Source organism: Lissotriton helveticus, chromosome 6, assembly GCF_964261635.1.
Source record: "Lissotriton helveticus chromosome 6, aLisHel1.1, whole genome shotgun sequence".
Taxonomy (NCBI): domain Eukaryota; kingdom Metazoa; phylum Chordata; class Amphibia; order Caudata; family Salamandridae; genus Lissotriton; species Lissotriton helveticus.
The window spans coordinates 1704490825-1704515374 of NC_136067.1; positions in this window are offsets into that span (position 1 = coordinate 1704490825).

Consider the following 24550-nt stretch of genomic DNA (forward strand, 5'->3'; position numbering starts at 1 on the left):
AGCCTAACGAGGCTCCCGACCCTCCGCCCGGCGATCCTGATCTGCTCCTTCCCTAGGCCCGGGATCCCCACTCAAATCGGGTGGATCCCGAGAGCTCGCCTTGGGGCTGCTCCGTCCTGAGGCTCGAACCTGCGGAGCCCCTCGGGAGGCGGCCGCAAGCGACGGGAGGGCCGGACCTCCGGCGACCAAGATGGCGTCGCCGGGCAAAAGCTGAGTGCTGGGGGGCCCCGGAGGCACCCTCCCTGACGACCGACTGTGCGGTGCGCAGCTGGCGGACTCTGGCCGACGGGATCGGCACCCCCCTGGGCAATTGGAGGTCTCCGCCTGCGGGGCGATCTGTGGTGGAAGTCAGCCGGCGGCGAGACTGGGAGGATCCCGCTCCCGCCGGGAGCACCAAAATTGACGCCCCGGCTTTGGGGCCTACGACCTGCGACCCGCGAATGGGGCGGCTCGACCGCACGGAGGAGAAGACTCGCTGACGACCGCAGAGGCCGACAACGAGAGACAGGGGGGATCCGGCCGACTCGGCTGCCGCGACCGAGAGTGAGCAACGGAGCCCCGCCCCTGCCAGTGGAGGTACTAGGAGCCCCGGGGCGAGGGCCTGCCCAACGCGGGCTGTCACCATCCTCCCTGTTGTTGGCTGCCTCCCTGAGCGGACCTGCCGGCATCTGGATCGCGGGGGGCGCCTGGCTGCTAGTTGTCTGCGGCGCCTGGGGGACTGCGACTCTGCGGGAGGGCCGACCCCTCCACCTGCCTATGACTGGGTTCCCCGGATCGTCGCGGAGGGCAGCGACGACCCGCAATCGCGCTTGCTACGAGGGGGCTCCCTCCCCCCCCCCCCCTCGCCTGACCTCGACTGGGCGGCGCGGCCTCCTACTGTTCTGCGGAGACCACGGATGGTGGCCACGGGGCCTCTGTCTTGTCTTGAGAGGGCCACGCCCTACAGAGACCTGAGCCGACCTGCGCGGGGGGCCCTGCTGACCCGTTGGCGCTGCTGCCTGACCTGGGGCTTCCGCCCCCCCCCCGGAGATTGGATCTACCGCGGAGAGAGCAGACCTGAGCCCTACCAGGACTCAACACTGGATGCGACCCCTGGCTACACTATCTGCGGACGACCCGCACTGGGACCGTTCCTCGCGAAGAGGGTTTTTCACGGCCTCTGATTGGCGCTCTGCTCATCTCGGGACGGGAGGGGATCGTCTCCGCCACATACCCCCGGGCCCTTGGCCGGACGACGCCAGTGAACTATGGGCAAGCCTAAAGGCCCCAAGGGTGATGGAAACTCTGCCCCAGACACGCCTGACGACCCCACACAACCAGTAACGGAGCTACAACAAATGCAGGACAGGATCCTGGAGGCCATAGCCGCTACGAAGGAGGCCTTGCACCGCGACATAGCGCAAGTGTCGGTGGGACTGGGGCTACTGCGGGCCGACCACGCCAAACTTGCGGACAGAGTCAAGGAAACGGAAATGACCCTGCAGGACCTGGTGCCAGCGCAGAAATCATTGGATGGAAGGCTCGCGGACGCCCTGGACCGCATCCAGGCGCTGGAACGGAGAGCCGAGGACGCAGAAAATCGAAGCCGGAGGAACAACGTGCGCCTCGTGGGCCTTCCGGAAAAAACAGAGGGGGCGGACATGGTGAACTTCCTGCAGGAATGGTTGCAGTCGGTGGTGGCCCCGGAGGGCCTATCCCCCTTCTTTACTTTGGAGAGGGCGCACCGAGTCCCATCGAGACCGCCGAAGCCGGGTCTCCCCCCGTGCCCGGTGATTATAAAATTGCTACACTACAAGGACAGAGACTGGCTGCTGCAAAGGGCAAGGGAAGTGGGCCCGTTCCAGGTCGACAACAGCAAAGTGACATTATTCCCGGACTACACCTTTGAGACGCAGAAACAACGCGCTTCCTTTCTGTCCATCAAGAAGGAGCTCAGAGCGGAGGGGATACTCTATTCACTGCTCTTCCCGGCCAGACTCCGCGTGGTGGTGGACGAGAGATCTATGTTCTTCCCGACGTCGGCGGATGCTTGGGCCTGGTGGGACACCTACAAAACTGGCACAGACGGGGCTCGCTTCCGGGCGGAGGAAGAGCGCCAGGGACAAACGCTCAGGCGCTCGAGACGGCACAGAGGGCGCGGACAGAGCTCCAAAAGACCGACGGACTCTCAAACAGCGGGCGAACGGAGAGCGGCGCTGCAGGCAGTGAAGGAGGTGTCTGGCACGGCGCTAACTCACTCGGAGAAGGGATCGGGCTCGGAAGGCCAGGGAACGGGCTCGGACACTGAACTTTCGGAACTGGGCGGAGCCAAGGGCCCGAAGGTCACACCACAGACATCGGGAGAGATTATCGAAGGCTGAACCCTCGACAAGGTACTGAATGGAGCTGAAGGGGCTTTCTGCCACTCCTAGAGACTTTGGAGCAGTCGACTGTAAGAATGGGATGGTATGGGAATTGTCATGAGTGTCAGGGCGGGGGAATAGGAGACAGCACCTAGAGAGTTCGGCGACTAGCGTGCGCACCCCGAGGCCCTTAAGGCCACCGTAGCATCGACTACGTATTAGGAACATACAGAGCACGTTGCTCAATTGTTTGGATGGGAGCAACTCCTTTGAAGTTAGGTCCTGTTCTGGGGGAGGGAGGGACTAGAGAGGTTGGGGGGACTCTAGGTATGAAGGGGAGGGAGGGAACTAGGGGACGATTGGGGACTGCGGTGGGAGGGGTCGCATCAGTGTCTGGGTTGCTGCATACCATTGACTCGTTTGTGCTCCAAAGAGATGATGGCTAATATTGGATTGTTGAAATGTGTGTCCTGGAATGTGCGGGGGTTAAATACTATGGCAAAGAGGCACAAGGTCCACTCACACTTGAAACGAAGAGGTGTACACATAGCATTCTTACAAGAAACTCACCTGACTAAACAAGAGGGCATTGCGCTCCAGCGTAGATGGAGGGGCCATTTATACTACACTGTATATTCTGCGTACGCTAGGGGGGTGCTCATTTGGGTTAGGGCGGGACTACCATTCCAGGTGACTAAACACACAATCGACCCCAACGGGAGATATGTGGCAGTGGAGGGACTCCTCAGAGGTCGACGCATAGTGCTCTGTAGTATTTATGCACCAAACACGGAGCAAGCACAATACTTTGCGGGTCTCTCCAGGGGGCTCACCAACTATCTGGCGGGTCCGGTGCTAATGGGAGGCGACTACAACTCGGTGGAGAACGTCGCATTAGACAGATCACACCCCCCGCTTCACACCTCCCCTGTGCACCGGCTGGCGAAATGTCGGACGGAATGGCAGAACACATGGAACCTGACTGATTGTTGGCGCGCGCAACACCCCACTGGGAGGGATTACTCGTTCTACTCTAGTATCCACGACTTACATGTGCGCCTAGACACCTTCCTGTGCTCCCCCCCGGTAGCTACTGCAGTAACTCGGACGGATTACCTGGCACGTACGCTCTCTGACCATAATCCACTTCTCCTAACATTGGACTGGATGACTGAACCCCCCAAAATCCCAGCATGGCAACTGCGACCTGACACGCTGGACGATCCGCCCTTCCGATCTGAGTTGGAGGAGCGAATTACCCAGTATTTTGTGGATAATGAGGGTGCTGCCTCATCCAGGGCCGTGGAGTGGGACGCATTTAAAGTGGTGGTGCGGGGGCACTGTATAGGGAAATACGCTGGGGCACGCAAGTCCCTGCTCGACGACCTGGACAAGGCCGAGCGCATCCTCCGTGAGGTAGAACAGGATCGTCCGAATCGTCCTGACCTGCAGGGGAAGGTGGGAGGAGCACGGGAGGCGGTGGCAGTAGAGATGGAGCGCCTTCGTAGCTTTGATTACAAGGCGTACCTCACGAAGACCCTGGCGGAGGGCGACAAAACGGGCACACTACTAGCCTGGCTGGCGAACCCCAACCGGAATAGCCAACCGATTTTGGCCTTGAGGGACGGTGAGAACCGCCTCCTAACCACCCAAGCTGCAATACTACACTGCTTTAGATCGTACTACGAGCAGCTGTATAGTGCGGAGCTGGATGACCACACTGAAGCTCTGGATGCTTTTCTGACTGGCCTGCAACTACCGCGACTAGAGCAGGAACAGGTGGACGCTCTGGGGAGCCCTATAGCCCTAGCTGAAATTAGGGGAGCGGTGAAGCGAATGGCGCGCAATAAAACACCAGGGATCGACGGGTTACCAATAGAGTTCTATGGGAAATACCTAGACCTACTGGCCCCGAGACTCCAAACGATCTATAATGAGGCCAAGGACGCAGGCAAACTCCCCCGATCGATGAGCGAGGCCATAATGGTACCGTTGTTAAAGCCACGTAGAGATAGTGAGGATCCCGCATCTTACAGGCCACTGTCCATGCTGACCACCGACTACAAGATACTGAGTACAGTCCTGGCCACTAGGCTGATAGCCCATATGCAAGACTTGGTCCATAAGGATCAATCGGGCTTTATTCCCACGAGAAACACCACGCACAATATCCGCAGGTTGCTTAGGTTGGTGGACACTCCGCCTTCCGAGGCACAATCCCCTCTAGTGTTAGCGGTTGACATCGAAAAGGCCTTTGACAGTCTAGAATGGCCCTATTTATACAACGTGTTGCATATCTTTGGCCTTGGAGACGGGTACATACAGTGGACGAAGGTGCTCTACTCCTCAGCAAGAGCGAGAGTACGACTCGGGTCGTTAGTATCGGACCAGTACGACGTGACTAGAGGAACCAGACAAGGATGCGCACTGTCCCCCCTGCTGTTTGCGCTTGCAATAGAGCCTCTGGCGGCTCGGGCGAGACAGGGGGAATATTACACCGGGCTACATCTCAGGGGAGAGCTGCATTACATCTCTCTCTACGCGGACGACCTCCTCCTCTTTTTGGATAACGCTGGAGCGGCAGTAGAGGGGGCCGAGAGCCTCTTGGGGCGTTTCGGCGATGTATCGGGCCTACGGGTAAATTGGTCTAAGACCTGCCTCTTCCCACTGCGGAGGGAGGAGGAATGCCCTCCCCTTCGGCGGAATCTACGCTGGGAACCCCATTGCTTGAGCTACCTCGGGGTGCACATCTACCACGACCCGATGGCTCTCCTCGACGGTAACATCGGTCGCTGCATCCGCTCATTGAAGGGCTGTATATCCTTCTGGGCCACTCTGCCGCTCTCAACGGCGGGCCGAGTAGCACTCCTGAAAATGATAGCGTTACCGCGTCTATTATACTTCTTCCGGACCCTCCCGGTGTGGATACCTGGGGCAATCTTCAAACAACTGAGCTCACTGTTGGTCTCCTTCTTGTGGGGGACAGGCAGACGTAGAGTAGCACTGTCAACGTTGATCCACCCTAGAGACGAAGGGGGCCTTGCTGTCCCGGACTTCGAGCTCTATTACTTAGCGGCTCAGATGCAATTCTTTACACAGGAGGTAGCGAGAGTGTACCGTGGCCCGGAACAGGGGAGAGACCTCGGCACGCCCCGCCATGTCCTGGCATATATTACGCTACAACAGAAACTGTTTCTGCGGGAGCTCTCCCAGGAGGAGGGGCCCCTTCGCCTGTGCTGGAACCGCATCCAGAGGCGAACCGGACCTGGACACCCATATGCCCCGGAGATCCCGTTGGGCATGGTGACGGCGCTCCCACACGGAGGGGACTGGTCAGGACTGCATTTATGGGAAGAAGCGGGATTACAGATGATAGGTGATCTTTACGTAGATGGGATATTATCCCCGTTCCAGACCTTGCAGGAGTGATATGATCTCCCGAGGGGAGACTATTTACTGCACGCGGCGGTGGTGAGAGCCATACAAAAGCACTGGGCAGGGGGTTTAATAGAGCCTGACACGGCGCTGGCATGCCAATACACCATGATGGCAGCGGGGACGTTCAAGGCCGTAACATGCCTATGTCGCAGATTGCACACGGGAACCCTACAGCCGCTTACATCTCTTAAAGCTAAGTGGGAAGCGGATCTGCAGTTAGTCATTCCAGACACTGTGTGGTCGCAGCTAGTGCGGAGGGCCAGAAAGAGCTCTAGAAATGCGCGCTTTCGGCTGATACACTTTTATATCATTCACCGCGCTTACCTCACCCCGAGTAAAATTGCAGCATACTTTCAGGTGGCAGACGCAGCATGCCCGAGATGTAATCAGGAGAGGGCTGACCTGGTCCACATGTTACGGAGTTGTCCAAATTTACAAGATTATTGGGCGGACATAGAGGTAACCCTGAATGCAGTTACTGACAGGAATATCCATTATGATAGTGCAGTATCCATCTTACACTGGTTCCCCCACACGAAAAAGAACAAGCTGACAAGTAAGTTTATAGATATGGGGCTACTCATTGCGAAGAGGGAGCTGACTAAAGGATGGAAATCAAAGGCAGCACCGACACACAGGAGATGGTTGAACGAATACATAAAATGGGCGGCTGCGGAGAGCACTATCCGTTACCAGATGGCGCGCCGTAGATCAGATGACAGAGCACAAGAAGCAGCAATGGGGTGGGAAACATTAGTGCAGGCACTGAGGGACAGCGCAATAGAGGAGGATGAGGAGGAAGAGTCACACGATGAGACACTACAGACAGAGACGCACATACCAGCTACGATCCCCTAGGACACACACACACACACACACAGGGGTTTCAAATCCGTGATCCAACACCATTAATGCATATGCTCATGCCGTGCACCGACTTAGACACTGGGAGGCAAGGGTGGGGGGGGGACCAGGTTAAAGGACTTCTCAGTTGGCCAGGAATTGTATTACGGACTAGCGAATAGGAGATCCATGTTTAACGCTGAAAAGCGGGAGGACGAGCTCCTGTCGCACTGACATTGGTCTCGGGCTCAGCACAAAGAATACACATTATCCGAACCTAGCGCCGCCCAACCCCCGGGATGTGGGCTGAATGGCTGTGTACAACTCGCTTGAATGACATTCATTGTGTTCTGTCACGCTGATCTATGTAACGTACATTGAGATGATGGCTGTGTTACACATTCCTGCAATAAAAATTGTTTACAAAAAAAAAAATTATTAGCTTGAGGGAGAAAATTTAGATAAAAAGGCTAAGTCATTGTCAAAAAGTTAGCATAATGCAAATGGAGAGTATGAAATGGTCCCCGTAGTCAAATGACAGTCTGTGCCCATAGGACAAATTAGACTTTCTTTCAAATGCTGCACTTTGTTAACCAATTTAGTTTATACGTCTATGCAAGAGAATATTTCACAATCTCTATGGTTGAGGGAAATCTGATCAGAAAGGTCTCTTACTTTGGCAAAAAAGGCTTGCTGTTATTCTTGGGCTAGAAAAGCACTAGCTGCCCCAAGAGTAACTGAGGTGTCAATAAATGTGTGAATTGAAGGGGGCTCTTCATGATACCTACATGATAGAAAGGACACAGTTTGATAAGATATATATGCAGGTGGAGAAAACAAGTTTTCCAAATGTGTCAAACGAGGCTTACCAATGTTGTCTATAGTAACTTTAACGAATGGTCCCTGCTTCAAACGTCAATGATCCAAAAGACAGAGTGATGCGCAAGAGTATTCTCGGATGTTTGCCTAATCCTTAATCAGATGTCCAGACTTTTGTGCCACGGTGACTATTTTGATGCATCTGTGTTGAACAGTCATGTGTGTAACAAGCTAGCCTTTAAACATAACTTGAATGGATGGGGCTACAGCACTGTACATTTCATGCAAGAAGAGAGTACCACTTGTTGGAATATGTGTATAAAGTCTTTTATATTTAGTTGGCATGTATTGTGTTTGAGGGTAGACTGTTGAACTTTGATATAGAGAAAAATCTGGTAGTTATGGAAAAAGTAAGACTGCTAATTATAATATAGAAAGGCTTTCCCATTCGATATGTTGATTCAGGTTATGTGTCACGGCTTATGGCATGAAAAGCGAATGGTTTTCTTTAATCCCCAGAAAAAGGTCTATGCTATCCTGTCTGTGTACGGGTATTTTAATAAATTATTTGACTTTGATCTCATTTTCATTATGACACATTGCTGTAATGAGAATATTGAGGTCCCTTTTCCTGTTAAAAGTGGATTGTTGACCTATGTAGAACACCAAGCTCTTTTGCAAGCTTGAGTGACCAGTCTGTCTTCGTAGCATAAAAGGACATTAAAGAATAAATCCAATATAACATTAAATAAACATTCTCAACAATTAATACTATGATAATGAAGATCATAACAAATATTCTTGACCTATGGAGAAAACCAAGCTCTTTTGCAAGCTTGAGTGACCAGTCTGTCTACATAGCGTAAAAGGAAATAATAGAATAAATACAATATAACATTAAAAAAAATCTCAACAAGTAATAAATGTAATGTAAAATGTAAATTGATACTTGTATAGCGCACTACTCACCCGCAAGGGTCTCAAGGCGCTTGTACGAATACCGCTGTGGAACCCATCCTGGCTTTCCCTGTGAGGTGTCCACTCCTGAGCACCCCCAAGGTGAAGCCAGGCATCCCAGCGCTGCTGTGGCCGTTGTGGAGATTAAGCAAGCTATTGCCCAGAGTTGCAGCGTGGGATCCATGATTAGAATAGGCACCGAGGCGAGAATTATCAGGTCCGGGGAATTTTTTAGCTCAAGACCCGCCGAGGCGGGAATCAAACCCTGGTCCCGGGCTAGACCTCTGCATCAGGGTCTGCCGCTCTAACCATTGAGTCACACTTCTCCACTACAATGATAATGAAGATCATATAAAAACAGCATAATTCCAGTTGAGCAGTCAAAAGAACCTGGTGAAGTTCGTGGAAATGTGAGATATAAATAAGCAAGCAAAAGGTTCCAACATTATCATCATAGTTGGAAAATGTGGTTTGTCAATTGCTGTAGAGTCGCAAATACATAAATGGGCGCTCATGCAACAATGTCAAATCCAATACATATGCACTGATTTCAATCGTGTCCACCTGCATCCTAAATCCTTCATCAATTTACCCTTTGTGCGACTCTCAGAACATGAAATCAAGGAAGCAGCATGAAAGGTGTACGAAATAAGCAAAGATGCATGAACTGGTAAAATGTACTTGGATTGTTAAAAACATTGTATAGAGTCTGAATCAGGTCAGAGTTTCATAAGCTACAATTTGGTTCAGGTCTCAGTGGCCGTATGTCATTGGAATAATGTTAGCCTAGAAACTCATTCTAATTCTCCACATATAATGCGAGAATCGAGAAAGAGCAAATTCAACGGTTGATTAGTGTTGGCTCTAAAAATCCTAGCCACTGTTATAAAGTCCCTAGTTCCCATATTTTGACAGAGCGGCAATACCCACTTTTTCTTACTTGTGTGATGTCGGGAACGAGAAAAGAGAACATGCTCAAATGTTTCAACTGCCTCAAGACAGGCAGGGCACATCAGGTCAAGGTCTACACAGGAACACTGTCATTTAGCAATAACAGTGCGGAGGGGCAAAGTGCCAAACCGAAATGTAAAGTACAGCACTTTTGCAAGGGGGGACTCTATCTCATCCATATAATGTAAAGGGGTGTATTTGTTCTTAATGTCAAGAAAGGCTGCATTGAGGGAGCCCACCCTCTCCCCCCTGTGGAACTCATGATCAATGTGCATCCAATAGCTCTCATCTGCAATTTAATTTGATAATACCGATTACTGTCTTAAGTTTTATTGTTCTGTCATTTATAGCATTTCTGAGCCAGTTATCATTAAATTGTTCTGCAGCCAGGTTACCCAGATAGGGTATGATTGTCACGCTCACCGCAATACCCTTTTTCAGTAGATTAAATTAACATTTTGTGATTGTTACTTTTTTTATTTAAGAACTCCTTATTTATTGGAGCAGTCTCTTAAAAGAGAAATTAATTCCTTTTCAACAACAAGGCTAACATGATTGTGTGGTAAGTAGAGACTGGTACTGGTCTTGGGTGGTGCTATAAAGTATTATAGTAGTAGTAGTAGAAGTAAGTATACTTGTAAAGCGCACTGTTACTCCATCTCGGAGTGTCCTGGCGCTGTATACCGCTGGGGAACCCGTCCTGGCTTTCCCTGTGAGATGGTCCCTCCTGGGCACCTCCAAGGTGAAGCCAGGCATCCCCGGCGCTGATGGGGCCGTTGTGGAGATTAAGCAAGCTATTGCCCAGAGTTGCAGAGTGGGACCCATGGTTAGCGTAGGCACCTCGGCGAGAATTATCGAGTCCGCGGACATTGACCCAAGACCCTGCCGCGTCGGGAATTGAACCCTGGTCCCGGGCCGGTCTCTGCTTCAGGGTCTGCCGCTTCTAACCAGTGAGCCACACTTCCCCAAAGTTCTCTGAGTGCATCTTCCTGATGCATTTTAGTGTAAAGGGTCTCAGTGCCCATTTTTATCACTAACTCTGCAAAGTCCAGTACAAAAAAAAACAAAGTATACTTCTTACCACTGTACTGTCCTTGATCTATACTAAGGGGTGTACTGGACTCATGGAGTTTCACTCCACGGAAAGTCACAGAGGTACCTAAAAACTCTGGGAGATTCCGCAAAGTTCCGCATTGGGGGGAATTCAGCAAGTCGAGCTGCACGCGCAGATTTTTAGCACCCGTAGCTTGTTCCGCTCTGTAAAATAAGCACAAATTGAACCACGTCATGTCCGAGGGCGCTGCTTCTTTTTGCCACTCAAGTAGATTTTCTTGTTGAGTGGCAACTTTATCAACGTCAACGGTAGCGACAAGCCATGACCGTCCGCATTGAGAAATCTCGCTGGAAGGCGTTCTAGCACTAGAAAATCACGCAAGGGGATGCAAATTCTCACTCGTTTCTGCCAACTCAACGTTAGCAAGCCATGCACAAGGACAAACTCTGCCTCCCTGTGGTTGGCAGTATTTTGTCAGAAGTCTGCACTCAAAGCACAGCGCGATATGGGCTAAACTCCGTGAACTCCGCCGGTGGAGCAAACTTATTTTGCCCACCCCAAATATACTGTAGTTTCCTTAATTAAAGGTTTTGTAAAGAAATCCTTATCCTTGCCCATTGTTCCAAAACAGATCCACACCCTGAAAATGTTGGGCATCCACATGATCTACTGGCAACCATAGGAATGTGCAGAAGTGTACAAACAGTCTTGGTATATATAAAAATTGCAATTCATTAGGACTCGGCCACTGTTTCTATGCCTTTTTTGTGGTGCTTAGGATTCTGCTTTGCCGAGATGGGCTAGGGTCAATCGGCTGTGTAGGACTTTGATTTTGACTGGATTTAAGCACAACGTAGATACAACCAAGTACTCATAGGTATTTTTGGGGTTGGTCGGGATGAATGATTGAAAATCAGGCTTACGGAGCAAAATTAAAATTGACTTATTCCTCCGCATCAGTGCTAGCTTTAGGAAGGTGCGACTGTTGTCACTGTACCAGATGTCAAGTTCAGAGGCCCCTTTTGCAAGTTCAGAGGCCTCATTTGCATTCTATCAGGTGGGGAGGACAAAGAAGACAGGTCAGGCATGACATACAAGACAAGAACAGCCTGCAGACATCTTTGAGTGCCCAGGAAATTCAGGTGCTAATATTAACAGCAAGATAACTCTAGTGATTAATATTTTTGCTGGAGAGAGCCATTTTTAATCTATTTATCGTTTGGACTCTTCATAAAGTACAAAGGGTTAATGTGCCATGTAAGATGCAGATCACAGATTTTATTGTATGTAGATAGTTCAGTGGATCTCTGGTTTGTGACAAAGATTATTTTGTTACTAGGCATTTCATAAGATACAATCTACCTAGCATAGCGCAATGAGCTAGGTACCAGCATCATAGAGCTTAATGCAAACTGCGAGATAAGGAAAGGACTTACAGCTAGATTCATCAAGCTCAATTGCGCTCGCAAAGGGCCAGATTCTGAGAATCTGGCCCTTTGCGAGTGCAATTTTTGCATCATCCCAAATGCAAAATTCGCTAATAAAGAATTCGCACATTTGCGAGGAATTGCATTTAAGGAATCTCTATTTGAGATTACTTAAATGCAATTCATTAACCATTTTTACATTTTTGTTCGCTATTTACCACTAAGTCTGATTTCGTGGTAAATAGCGAAAAAATAGAAAAAAGCACTTTAGTGCATTTTTCTCAATTGCATGTTACACACACACATGTCCTTTGGACATGTGTGTGCGCAACACCTGTGTAAATTTGCATATCAGGGGTGCTACAGGGTGTCCTTTGGACACCCCTGGCACCCTTGAATTCGCATCCTTATTTGCGATTAGCTAATTGCTAATCGCAAATAAGGAATAACTCCCCATTCATTCCTATGGGCCTGTAGGCCCATAGGAATGAATGGGGAGTTATTCCTTATTTGCGATTAGCAATTAGCTAATCGAAAATAAGGAAGCTGTAGGAATCGCAATAAATATTGCGATTCCTACATGAATCCCGTTTTGCGAGTCTGTAATAGCGATTCCTTATGAATCGCTATTATAGACTCGCAAAACGGGTCTTTGATGAATCTAGCTGTGTGTGCTTTTTCGTAATGTTTTGTTATTCTAAGGGTGTTACAAAGGGTTCCTTTGAGGAGTAATAATTCCTCATTAGTATATACAAACCCAAATGCTGTGTTCTATTGTACATCATGAGTTTAGCTAGACCAAGCTCTATTAACACATAAGGGCTACCTATAGGGATGACATGTGACTCCTACTCCTACATAGCTCTCATTGTTTTATGTAATATTTCTTATGCATTAATGTACACACTTGTGTGATTGTCTCTTCATAATATATGTGTGAGATGTAGAGTGCTCTGACACCCTACTTTGGGGTGAGCTACGATATAAATAAAATACATATGAGAGGGCCTCTGGGGAGACGAGTGTTGCTGGTGGAGGGGGTTGTGAGGGAGTCCATGGAGAAGGGGACCATTGAGAGGAGGTCTCAACAAACATTGTCCCAACAGGCGCCACCAGCACTAAACCTGAGCCCGCTCAGCATGACCTCATAATTCTTGAATACGATATCCTTAAAGGCCTGACGGTTTCTGTAATAAGAAGAAAAATAACATTCAAGCAAAACCATTCCACGAATGTGAAAGGTGAACAGGACAAAACAAACCAGAAAATCCCATTGAACTGTGAGTCACAGAAATACTATCTATTTCTAGCTCAAAGACGATAAAACTTGAGCACCACAGCAATGCCAAGGGCATCTTTTTTTAATTTTTTTATTTTTTATTCACAAAACGAGAGGGAGAAACAAAAATTCACATAACAGAAGTAAACAATGAGGAAAATAGACAAAATAGCAGAATGAAAATTGACGCAGTTAAAATATATCTTAATCCAATAAACAAAATATAAAATATAGGTAGATATGACGTTGCAGATACTTGCCCCAAAATACAAGCCAAAACAAAGGATGAAAAAAGCTCGAATAGTAAACAATGTTCAAATAATAAACGAACCCCACATTTCATCGCATTTAGATATTGAGTGGGTACCTCTTAGCTTAGCCAGGGAATGTTCCATAGAGTAAATCTCATTAACCAGTGCCCATCCAGCCTGAGGCAAGGGCTTCTTTAAAATTGTGTTTCATTCTTTTCATAGGCAAGCGAATTACATTTGAGGAGCTAACATGAACGTCTCATCTATATGCTCCATATGCACATGGAGTAAATGTAGCATTTGTGTCCACGTTTAACAAGAGCCACAGGGTTCTTAAATGTGTCATTCTGCATTTGTTAGTGTAAATAGCATGCCAGTGTGACCTCACTCCTGCGTCATCTCCCCCAGAAATGCGGTAAAACAGGGAGGCTAATGCCGGTCATCTGTAAAAGAATGCAGTCACAATATCTCATGGGATTATCAATGACCTTAAAATATGACAGCTCATGCAGAGCTCTGGGGTGTCAGTCACTGTCTGTGTTTTTATAGGGGCAGCTGCATTGATCCATCCGTTATTCATTATATGTATTCATTACGTTCTCACCATTGTGTTTAGTTCATTCAATTAAAAAAAGACAATTCTGATTTATATTTTGGACTAAGAGGCCAAAAATACCTTTTCATGTAAAGAGATAACCTTTTTTTGTATAAATGTCAATATTTTTTAAATTAAAAAATATCACTCAATAATGCAGTGTTCTCACATTTGATGACCAAGCATTCTCAGTAACCGCCGTGCATTTGCTCATGTCATTAAGTCTATTTATAAGGGTCCATTACAGATGGGCTGTATTTCTTCCTGCTGTTTCACCCCTGACCCTGCAACTACTGATACACAACGGGCATCAGTAATTCTTGGCAGGAAGACGGTATTACCGTTGATTACAAGATGGTGGGGAATAACATTACAGCTCCACCTGTCGTTTCCCATTTTCAGTCAGAGATCCCCGCTGGCCAGTTAGTGACCTTAAAGCAGACAAAGAGTCCTGGTGATAAACTTTGGCCCTAAAGGTTATCTGCTGAGTGGAGTCCAGGTGATAAATACTGGCCCTGCGGTGCATCTTCTGAGTGGAGTGCAGGTGATAAACTCTGGCCCGGCGGTGCATCTGCGGAGTGGAGTTCAGGTGGTAAACTCTGGCACTGCGGTGCATCAGTGGAGTGCAGGTGATAAACTCTGGCCCTGCGGTGCATCTGCTGAGTGGAGTCCAGGTGATAAATACTGGCCCTGCGGTGCATCTTCTGAGTGGAGTGCAGGTGATAAACTCTGGCCCGGCGGTGCATCTGCGGAGTGGAGTTCAGGTGGTAAACTCTGGCACTGCGGTGCATCAGTGGAGTGCAGGTGATAAACTCTGGCCCTGCGGTGCATCTGCGTAGTGGAGTGCAGGTGATAAACTCTGGCCCTGCGGTGCATCTGCGTAGTGGAGTGCAGGTGATAAACTCTGGCCCTGCGGTGCATCTGCGTAGTGGAGTTCAGGTGGTAAACTCTGGCACTGCAGTGCATCTGCGGAGTGGAGTGCAGGTGATAATCTCTGGCCCTGCAGTGCATCTGCGGAGTGGAGTTCAGGTGGTAAACTCTGGCACTGCAGTGCATCTGCGGAGTGGAGTGCAGGTGATAAACACTGGCCCTGCAGTGCACCTGCGGAGTGGAGTGCAGGTGATAATCACTGGCCCTGCGGTGCATCTGCGGAGTGGAGTTCAGGTGGTAAACTCTGGCACTGCAGTGCATCTGTGTAGTGGAGTGCGGGTGATAAACTCTGGCCCTGCAGTGCATCCGCTGAGTGGAGTGCAGGTGATAATCTCTGGCCCTGCAGTGCATCTGCGGAGTGGAGTTCAGGTGGTAAACTCTGGCACTGCGGTGCATCTGCGTAGTGGAGTTCAGGTGGTAAACTCTGGCACTGCAGTGCATCTGCGGAGTGGAGTGCAGGTGATAATCTCTGGCCCTGCAGTGCATCTGCGGAGTGGAGTTCAGGTGGTAAACTCTGGCACTGCAGTGCATCTGCGGAGTGGAGTGCAGGTGATAAACACTGGCCCTGCAGTGCACCTGCGGAGTGGAGTGCAGGTGATAATCACTGGCCCTGCGGTGCATCTGCGGAGTGGAGTTCAGGTGGTAAACTCTGGCCCTGCAGTGCATCCGCTGAGTGGAGTGCAGGTGATAATCTCTGGCCCTGCAGTGCATCTGCGGAGTGGAGTTCAGGTGGTAAACTCTGGCACTGCAGTGCATCTGCGGAGTGGAGTGCAGGTGATAATCTCTGGCCCTGCAGTGCATCTGCTGAGTGGAATGCAGGTGATAAACTCTGGCCCTGCAGTGCATCTGGGGAGTGGAGTGCAGGTGATAAACTCTGGCCCTGCGGTGCATCTGCGTAGTGGAGTGCGGGTGATAAACTCTGGCCCTGCGGTGCATCTGCTGAGTGGGGTCCAGGTGATAAACTCTGGCCCAGCAGTGCATCTGCGGAGTGGAGTGCAGGTGATAAACTCTGGCCCTGCGGTGCATCTGCGGAGTGGAGTGCGGGTGATAAACTCTGGCCCAGCGGTGCATCTGCGTAGTGGAGTGCGGGTGATAAACTCTGGCCCTGCGGTGCATCTGCGGAGTGGAGTGCAGGTGATAAACTCTGGCCCTGCGGTGCATCTGCTGAGTGGAGTGCAGGTGATAAACTCTGGCCCAGCGGTGCATCTGCGGAGTGGAATGCGGGTGATAAACTCTGGCCCTGCGGTGCATCTGCGGAGTGGAGTGCGGGTGATAAACTCTGGCCCTGTGGTGTACCTCCTGGGATGAGTCGAACTTTAAATGGTAAACCTGCAGTGTACCTGCGGGCAAGAGTTCAGGTCATATCCTCTGGTCCTGCTGTGGACCTGAGGGTTATGTAAACCCATTGCTGCTTGTCATTTATGTTACCAGTAAATGGACACTTATAATGAGGGCCTAAGAGGAGTGAATGCATTTTAGATTATAACTAATTTGCTCATAAAGGAGCATGATTAGATTTTATTTTTTTAGCATTGGCTAAATGCAAACACACATCAAGGTGACAAAGAATTGTGAACAAAGCATACTGTGTTCAACTAAAGACAAAACATGTACAGTCCTCAGGGAAACCATTAGCCAAGGAAACTGACCCATGAATTGTGTGCTAAAATGTATGTTGTTCCAGTCACAAGGTGCGTATCTGCTATTTGACAAAATGGCAAGTAGTAAACTGAGAATGTATGCCATGGTGGCCCAAGACTACACATTGTAGACAACATTGCAGTTCTTTGGGGAGTTACTCTGAAAATATACTTATTGGTAGGTTCCTGTAGCCTCATGATGAAAACCACTTCGATAAAAATGATCGATTTTGTTGATCCATGGAGATGTAATTGAAGGCTCAGCGGGATTTTGATAAATCTACAATAGAAAAAAATAATATCGACAAAGGCATCAAGACAATTCTTTTTATGGCATTAGTAACATATATATTTCTCTTTTCAATTGTACTGGTAGTTCCTCCTTGTTATCCATGCACATAGATTCCAACGTCCCTACAGCCTCTGCTACCTCATTTGCTTCTTTTTTCAGTTTCAAAATGGCCCCCATGGCATGTGAGTTGTGGTAAGTTTGTCAGAATCATATCTAGTCTTTTCATGATCAAGACCGCTCCCAAAGATGGATAATCTTCATAGGGTAATGACCCGTGCACAAAATAAATTGGTACCTTACTTGTTACAAGGCAATCGTTACAACTAGTGATAGCCAGTGCTGTTGCAAGTAAGTAGACTAGGCGAGTCTTCAACTGCTCTTCCTTAATCTCTTTTCAGATCCAAAACTGTCTTGGTCAGAGAAGCCTTCATCATGTAATATTTACATGAAGAGACCCCCTCCTAATTCTACGAGGTTGCAACACAGATTCTTAGGGTTTGTAGTTTGTGCGATACAGATCTTTCAAGCAAAGGAGTAGCCAAAAAACTAAAATATCCTCCAATGTTTTTTACCGAAGCTGTGATGTCACCAAGCTGGAGAAGCAAGTAAGCCCAAAACACTCTAGAAGAGATCCCTTGTCTCTCTCTTCCATCCAAGTATCTATCCATTCATTCATCCATCCACCCTTCCTTCCACCAGCTGCTAGCCATCATTTAACTTTTACATTCTGTCAGCTATTCATTCTTCCATTCATCATTCAATCTTTACTCATTCCATCCATCCGCCATTTCATCCATCCGCCATTTCATCCATCCATCCATTAACACATTCACCATTAACGCATGCATTGATCCATATATCCATCCACCAATACATCCATCCTTTGAATCAACCATCCCTCGGTAAAGGCATCCATCCATCCATTCTCCCAGATTTTCATTTACCCTGCCATCTTTCATCTGTCTCCATCCACTGATCCATTCACTCAAGCTTTCAGCCACTCATTGATCCATCGATCCATTCCCTCATTCTACCACCCACTAATGCATCCACCCAAAAATCCATCCATCCTGTCACCCTTCCTGCCTTTCACTTTTCTATCCTTTCACCCTTCCTTCTATTCTGTATTCCTTTTTAGGTCAAGCCAAGCGCAGCGCGCATACGCTGCTCTAGGAAAACAACCTCTTGGAATCACTCTGGACTTTTCTTCTGCTTTATTTCTATTGGGCTTTGCGTGTGTCTTTCCAAAAAGACCGGAAACTACAGCACGCTATTGGGCAAAGGCGGGGGCATGTCCCACCTTTCCCAGTAAATGTATCCGCCCACGGCCTACGGCTTGCGGTTACGAGCAGGGGCGCCATCTGTTCGGGATCATGTTTCTAATTAGCTCGTTTGCGGTCGCCGCACGGCCACGCTGGTTTGTTTTTCTCTTGGCGTGAGCTGTTGTATGTTTGCTTATATCTGCTCACATCCTCTCTCTTTGGTCTTAAAACTTTGTACGCGATTTTGATAAAACCATGTGTGCTTTGTTTCAGCTCAGCAGACATTATGCGTTCTCTTAGCTGCGTCTTGCTCTTTCCTCCGTTTATTTAACTAACAGCTGACCGGCGCAATGGTTTCAAAGTGCGTGGCTCATATATGTAACACTGATAGTCTGTGCTGCCTGCTGCCATTGCTTTATCACTGCAGTGCCACTAACACCAGGCCTACTTGGCTCCAGACATTCTTTCTCCTTCCTTTCTGCTGAGTTAGAATTTTTTTGGTTGATTTTAAAAGTAAAATCAACAAGCACATCATATCTATGTCTGCTTATGAGAGGGCATGACCTCCTAGTCCGATTTCAAGCACCCTGTGACCTTCAACCCAGACATTGGGTAGCAAGGACGCAGTCTCATATGTTTTGATGTAACGTAAATTGGTATTATTGTTGTAACTTTTTTGACCTTATGTAAAGAGCTCTGATACCTACGGGTCTAGCCAGAGCTATACAAAACTCTTTAAATAAATAAATATCCTGTACACAAGGAAAAGGCTGCTCTCCCGCCAGTTGGATAGTTAAGGACAGAAAGAATCAGGGTACACTCTCACCTCACGCTCTGGGGGCACAGCGCCACTCCAAACAGCAGCTGCACTGCTGACAGTAGCCTAGCGCCTTTACACCACGTGATACGTCTGGAGTGCCCTCAAATCGGACCCTCTTTCTGCTTGCAATTTAATGTTAGTTTTACAGACTGTTGTATTCATTCTGGACAACATGTAAACACAAATTTCAGCATGCGTCCATCTGTAATGCACCTGGTGCTCATATAAAGCGCCCTGATACCTTCGTGTCGAATTTGCGCTTTATAAAACTGCATTGTTACGAAATACGCGGCTGTATGCGGTGTTGTGTGAGTGGCGACGTGGCATGTTTAATCGCCTTGCTTTAAATGGTTTGTGGGGGGCTGTGGATGTGCTGTTGAGGGTAAAAAGGCAAGGGGCAATTGGTGTTTAAAGGGGCAGTAACTACATCAGCCCATTACAGGATTCGGGAACTTGGACTAAAAACAACATTACTTACTTCATCACCAGCATCTCACGTGAATACATGTTTGCCTGCGTGGGGGCCATGAGAATTGAATTGTTTATTAAACTGCGGCCTTTTACTCCCAACACAGTGTGTATTGGTTTTGTTAAAGGTGTGATCAGGGTCTGGGTGTTAACCTGGTACTAAGTAGGTGCAACCTATGTCCAGACAGCGTTAACAAGTGTAAAGAAAAGACAAAGAAATGAACTAATCCTATCAGAAAATGTGCCGGATGATGTCACATAATTTGACATTTCTTTCCACTTAATTTAGTCAACCCTGCCGCATAATTTGGCCGTACTCTACCACACAGTTCCAGGGGCCCTGAATATGATGGTTTGGCACACACCTAAATCAGGAGCTGTGCCGATGGTGTTCCACTAGTGACTTGTCAGCTCATTAAGCAATGGGGGAAGCTCTTGACTGGTCCCTGGTGGGGGATTCTTCTAGAATACTTCACATGTTCCGACTAGTGTACTTACAGTAGGATGTGTTGCCACTATTTGCACACGCCTGCATTTTACCACCTGAGTGAAATATGTTTTTTTAACAGACATCTACACTGGTCGAGCTGCATAGACTGATAGTCTGCACTGACTTGTGCAGCCCAGTGTTACCATGGTACATTACAAAGCATGTTTCTGTCCATGACACACAGGGATCGGGGTCCTTAAACATCATAGGGCTTAACATTGTGTGACCGGATTATTAACAATATTGTGTGCTGCATGGCTAAACACTTATAAGGTCCCGAAAGCGAGACCTATTGGCTATGCCAATGCTTGTTTCTCTGTTATTTACCCATTTTTTGGAGTTTTATATAGCGCAAACTAGACCTGAAGGTATCAGAGTGCTTTGCACGAGCACCAGTCGCATTACAGATGGACACATTCATTTTTTGCTAGGCACGGGGAGATGAAGTGATTTGTCCAGAATCACAGGATGTTGCGCGTCCCTGCTGAGACTCGAACTCGGTTTCCCAGCTTTGAGGTCGACCGCTCTAGCCGTTTGGCCACTGCTCTCGTTTTGACACAAGTATTAATTTAAAAGGTTAGTTTATAAGCTTGTGTTTGCTGAATTGCAGACAGAAGAGGCCCTTAAAAAAACCTATCCCTGCTGTAGCTGCAAAAGCAGGGGGTTCCCTACGCCCCTCCTTTCAGATTCCATCCTCTAAGTATAGCACTATGATGAGAGGCGCAGACTACTTTAAAGACAGCAGGCTCCCGAATAACAGGGATTTATAAATCTTCTATCATTCATTCAGAGATAGGCCAGAACAATAACAGTTCAGAATTTAGGGTACATTTGTATTGCATATGTTTCGACATGCGTTATCTAAATTTTACATTGATAGGGGCTAGTACCTGCTTGACTGTCATTGGAGGAAGAGGCCATGCACATGCAAATATACATGTTCTAATATTTTTTAATACATTGTCTTATTATTTCAATCTTCTTGACACACAAATCTTAGACATGGTCTGTCTCAGTTCTGCCTTTGATGAATCCTGAGGTCATCATGTCTGTTTTCAGCTTGTCAAACTCGCTCTGCAGTAGCTGGCCCCAGCTGTAGCAATGAGTTTGTTGACTCGCTTTTGGGGGGGGGGCGATGGCCAGTGGGAATTGTGCTTGTGTTAGAGCGGGAAGAAAAAAAAACATTCTATCAAGTTTTAATATGAGTTTTATTGTGACAACTAGACAGTTCACCAAACCCTTGTTCATTCATTTTTTGCATGAAACTGCTTTATCAAACTTAGCCCCCAAAATAAATAGCCTACCGTGCATCATGACCAACCAAATGTTTGGGCTGTCTTTTTTGCTTTTAAACCAAAATAGATCAACTCTGCTTTGGTTATGATGTGAGAAACACATTAGACAAATTGTTCATCTCTGTCACATGTACAGCAAACACATTTTGCATCTGGTGTTCCATTGCTCTTCACTCCAAGAGCACCCACTAAGGACGTGGATTCATTCTGCACATAAAGAGCAGAGTGAATATACAGCTTTAGGAAAATTTACTTCAATTTTGCTTGGGATGGGTTAAATATTAGAGATGTTCAAACCACGGGGGGTCCAGCTTGGCTCTATGAGCCAAAGCAATAGTTGAGGCATCATAATTATTGTCGTGCTCTGACAGCCTGCGGTGGTAGGGAGGGAGAGCTGGAGGACTTCCTAGGAGGCGGCAGTGGCGGACTGACCCATTGATGGATGTAGCCATGCTGTGGCAGGTTGGTGCCCCGGCTGGTCGTGCAGGTAGTCACAGTCCCTCGGGTGTACCTCTACTGACTAAGCCCCACCAACGTTTGTCACCAGGATGTTACAATCACACTTCTCTTCTATGTATTTCCTTCTGTCTCCTGCTCTTTTTCTACTTTCCTCCTGTTTCTAATCACCTCCTATGTCAAAGTTGCTTTCCTTTCTCGCTCACGGTTCCTTCACGAGGCAGTCACCGGTAACTTTCTCTGCCTTGCTTCTTCCTAACCTCTGTCCATCTTCCTCCATCCTGTCTCTTCCTCTCCAAGTTGTCTCCCTTCCCTCGAAGGAAGACAGATCGTGTTAAGAGTTGTAGAGGACCTCAGGCCAAGCCATAGCCAATCATCAGACTCGAGGCCTCGGGATCAACGACCTCTCCTTTATACTAGATCCCATCTTCAACACACTTTAGCCTTCAGTTGCTATCTTTTAATCTCAGCCTTCCTTTTGTTCACTGTAATGTTCATATTAACATCTTAATCCTATACATTTTAGTAGGAAGCTGTCTGTGAACGCAAATCTGATCATTACACGGTATTGATCATAATGCCTGTCACATCTTAACCAAGGGACAGCCACCAGCAGGAGGTGGACTGTCTGTTCTGACTGCCTATAAGAAAATGCGGTACAAAAGGGGGTGGTGACGGACGGAGCATCTGAACCAATCAAACACTCACACCCAGTCAACAGATCTGGGTTTGATCCATCACCGTTCTTTAGCCCACTCTGCCACCCCAGTTCAAACATGGCCATATGCAAATCAGTCTGACCCTATGCCTCATGGGAACAGTCCAGCCTGAACTGCCAAGCCAATAAGAAAATGGCAGAAGAAAGTGGAATGCTAGTCATGAAACACACTTCCTTCTGGAGAAAAGCGAAAGTCCAAGCCTTTGTATGCATTGCCCAAACTTGGCAAACCATGCAAATTAAGCACCACATATCTCTCTCACATACCCATCTCTGCAGTGCTGATTGATTTTCCCATTATCTTAAATACAAAGTTGATATTTGGAATGTGTTCTTTTTAATAACTGTATCAAGAATGGATTAGGTAAAAGTAGTTGCAAATTGTTCATGATTTTTACAGAATGCATTCTGTTTTTGCGAACCAACCTGCGTACTGATAGGTCGACTCACAAAAAGCTGATTTGTAATGGGTCGCAATTTGCCCTACCTTATGGATATTAATGAGGTAGGTTGCAATTTGCAACACACTATGAATCACATCCATCACAGGGATGGTGGCTCGCTGAGGTCAGCAGACCAGCATGACTGTCATCGCTTTCAATACACCATTTTGGTTAAATGCATCCCGTTTCCCTTAAAGGAATATGTGATGCGTTTAAAAGATAATTAACGTTTAAGTGCCTTCCTGCTCTAAAAAAAATAAAAATCCAACATTCACAAAGGGAAAGGGGTCCCTTAAGGACACATAACTATTTGAAAATAGGTTACAACTAAATTTGTGTAGTAGGTAAAATATTAATGTTTTGCTACTGGATGTCGGTCGCAGAACATCCCATTCTGAATAGGTGAGTGAAAGGGATTCCCCCTCCAAATACCGTTTCAGTATTTAGTTGAAACCCACATTGTGATTGATGACATGTTACCAAAGCAAAGTTCGTTTTTCAAATATAACAAAAAGCATTTTTGAGATCCTAAACAACCTAATTCTGTGACTCGGACCTTTTACAAAAGCAAAAAAAGCTTTGCACGTCTGGCCCATCGATTCCCTGCCAGCCATCTGCATGACTCTCCTTATGAAATCAATGACCGTCCACATTTCTGATATGATTTCATTGTTCCTGGTCATCTCTCATTAGAAGTATCTTTTCAAGGTATATCAACCCATACTGGGACTTTTTTTTTTAAAGCCGAGAATAAAACTTAATCAGTGGGGAACAGTGCTGTAAATCTGCTCTCAGAAGTAAGACCCGCTGTGAACTCAGCAGTTGGGAGCAACACTAGCATTAACCACCGAGGATGTAATCAGCAGCTGAATTTGTTTAATCAGAGTTATCTGCCATGATTAAAGTGTGTGCTACTGTTGTGCAGGCAGCGTAATTTGCTGCATTTAATAGATGATTTTGGAGGGACCATAAATAAAGACACAAGAAGATAATTTAAAAGCTTACACATATCAGCATTTAGATAACTCGCGTTACAAACTGAAAGATAATTACACTTAAATTAGTGTTGGGGCAATTTTAATAGCTGCAAAAAATGGCCTGCAGAACGAGCTGTAAAATGGCTCTTAGCTCGGTTTCTTCGCACAAGAATAATGGTATTTAGCTTACAGCTGTGCAAATCAAAGTCACATTATCAAATTTGTCAAATTTGTATTGTGATTTTGTTTTTGTCAGTGTCCTTTGGCGTCTTTTAAAGCCTTCAGTTGAAGGCTCGAATGTCCAAGTGAGCTGAGTGTTATTTCACCCACAGTATAAATTAGGTTTATTTCAATCAAGTTCCTCTCCGATGAATCTGAGAAAAAATCATTTCAGGCTGGAAATCTGCCATGGAAGGCGGAATGAGGAGTGGAATCAAGTGGAAAGCTATACACGCCTGCTTTGCTGCATTACATGGTTTGGGCCCTCAATTCTGTTCGTGTAATTGGGTCTCACGCTTCACAGTGGTGTTTATATGTGACACCTGTGTCGCCTGTCGCCAATAGCTTTTTTTTCTGATTGACTGGTGGCAATGTGCGAATACTAGGGGTGGTCTGAGGCAGGAGTGTAACATTTAATGTTTTTAAAAATGTAAACAAATAGTGCCATTCCTGTAAAGAAGAATTATGTCATTAAAGTTGCCCACATTTAGAAGCTTTTAATTGGACGTCGGATTGTTTACACAACTGGTTGGCTTGGAAACTGTCTAGCCGCCAAATTCATTGCCACGCTGTTAGACAGACTG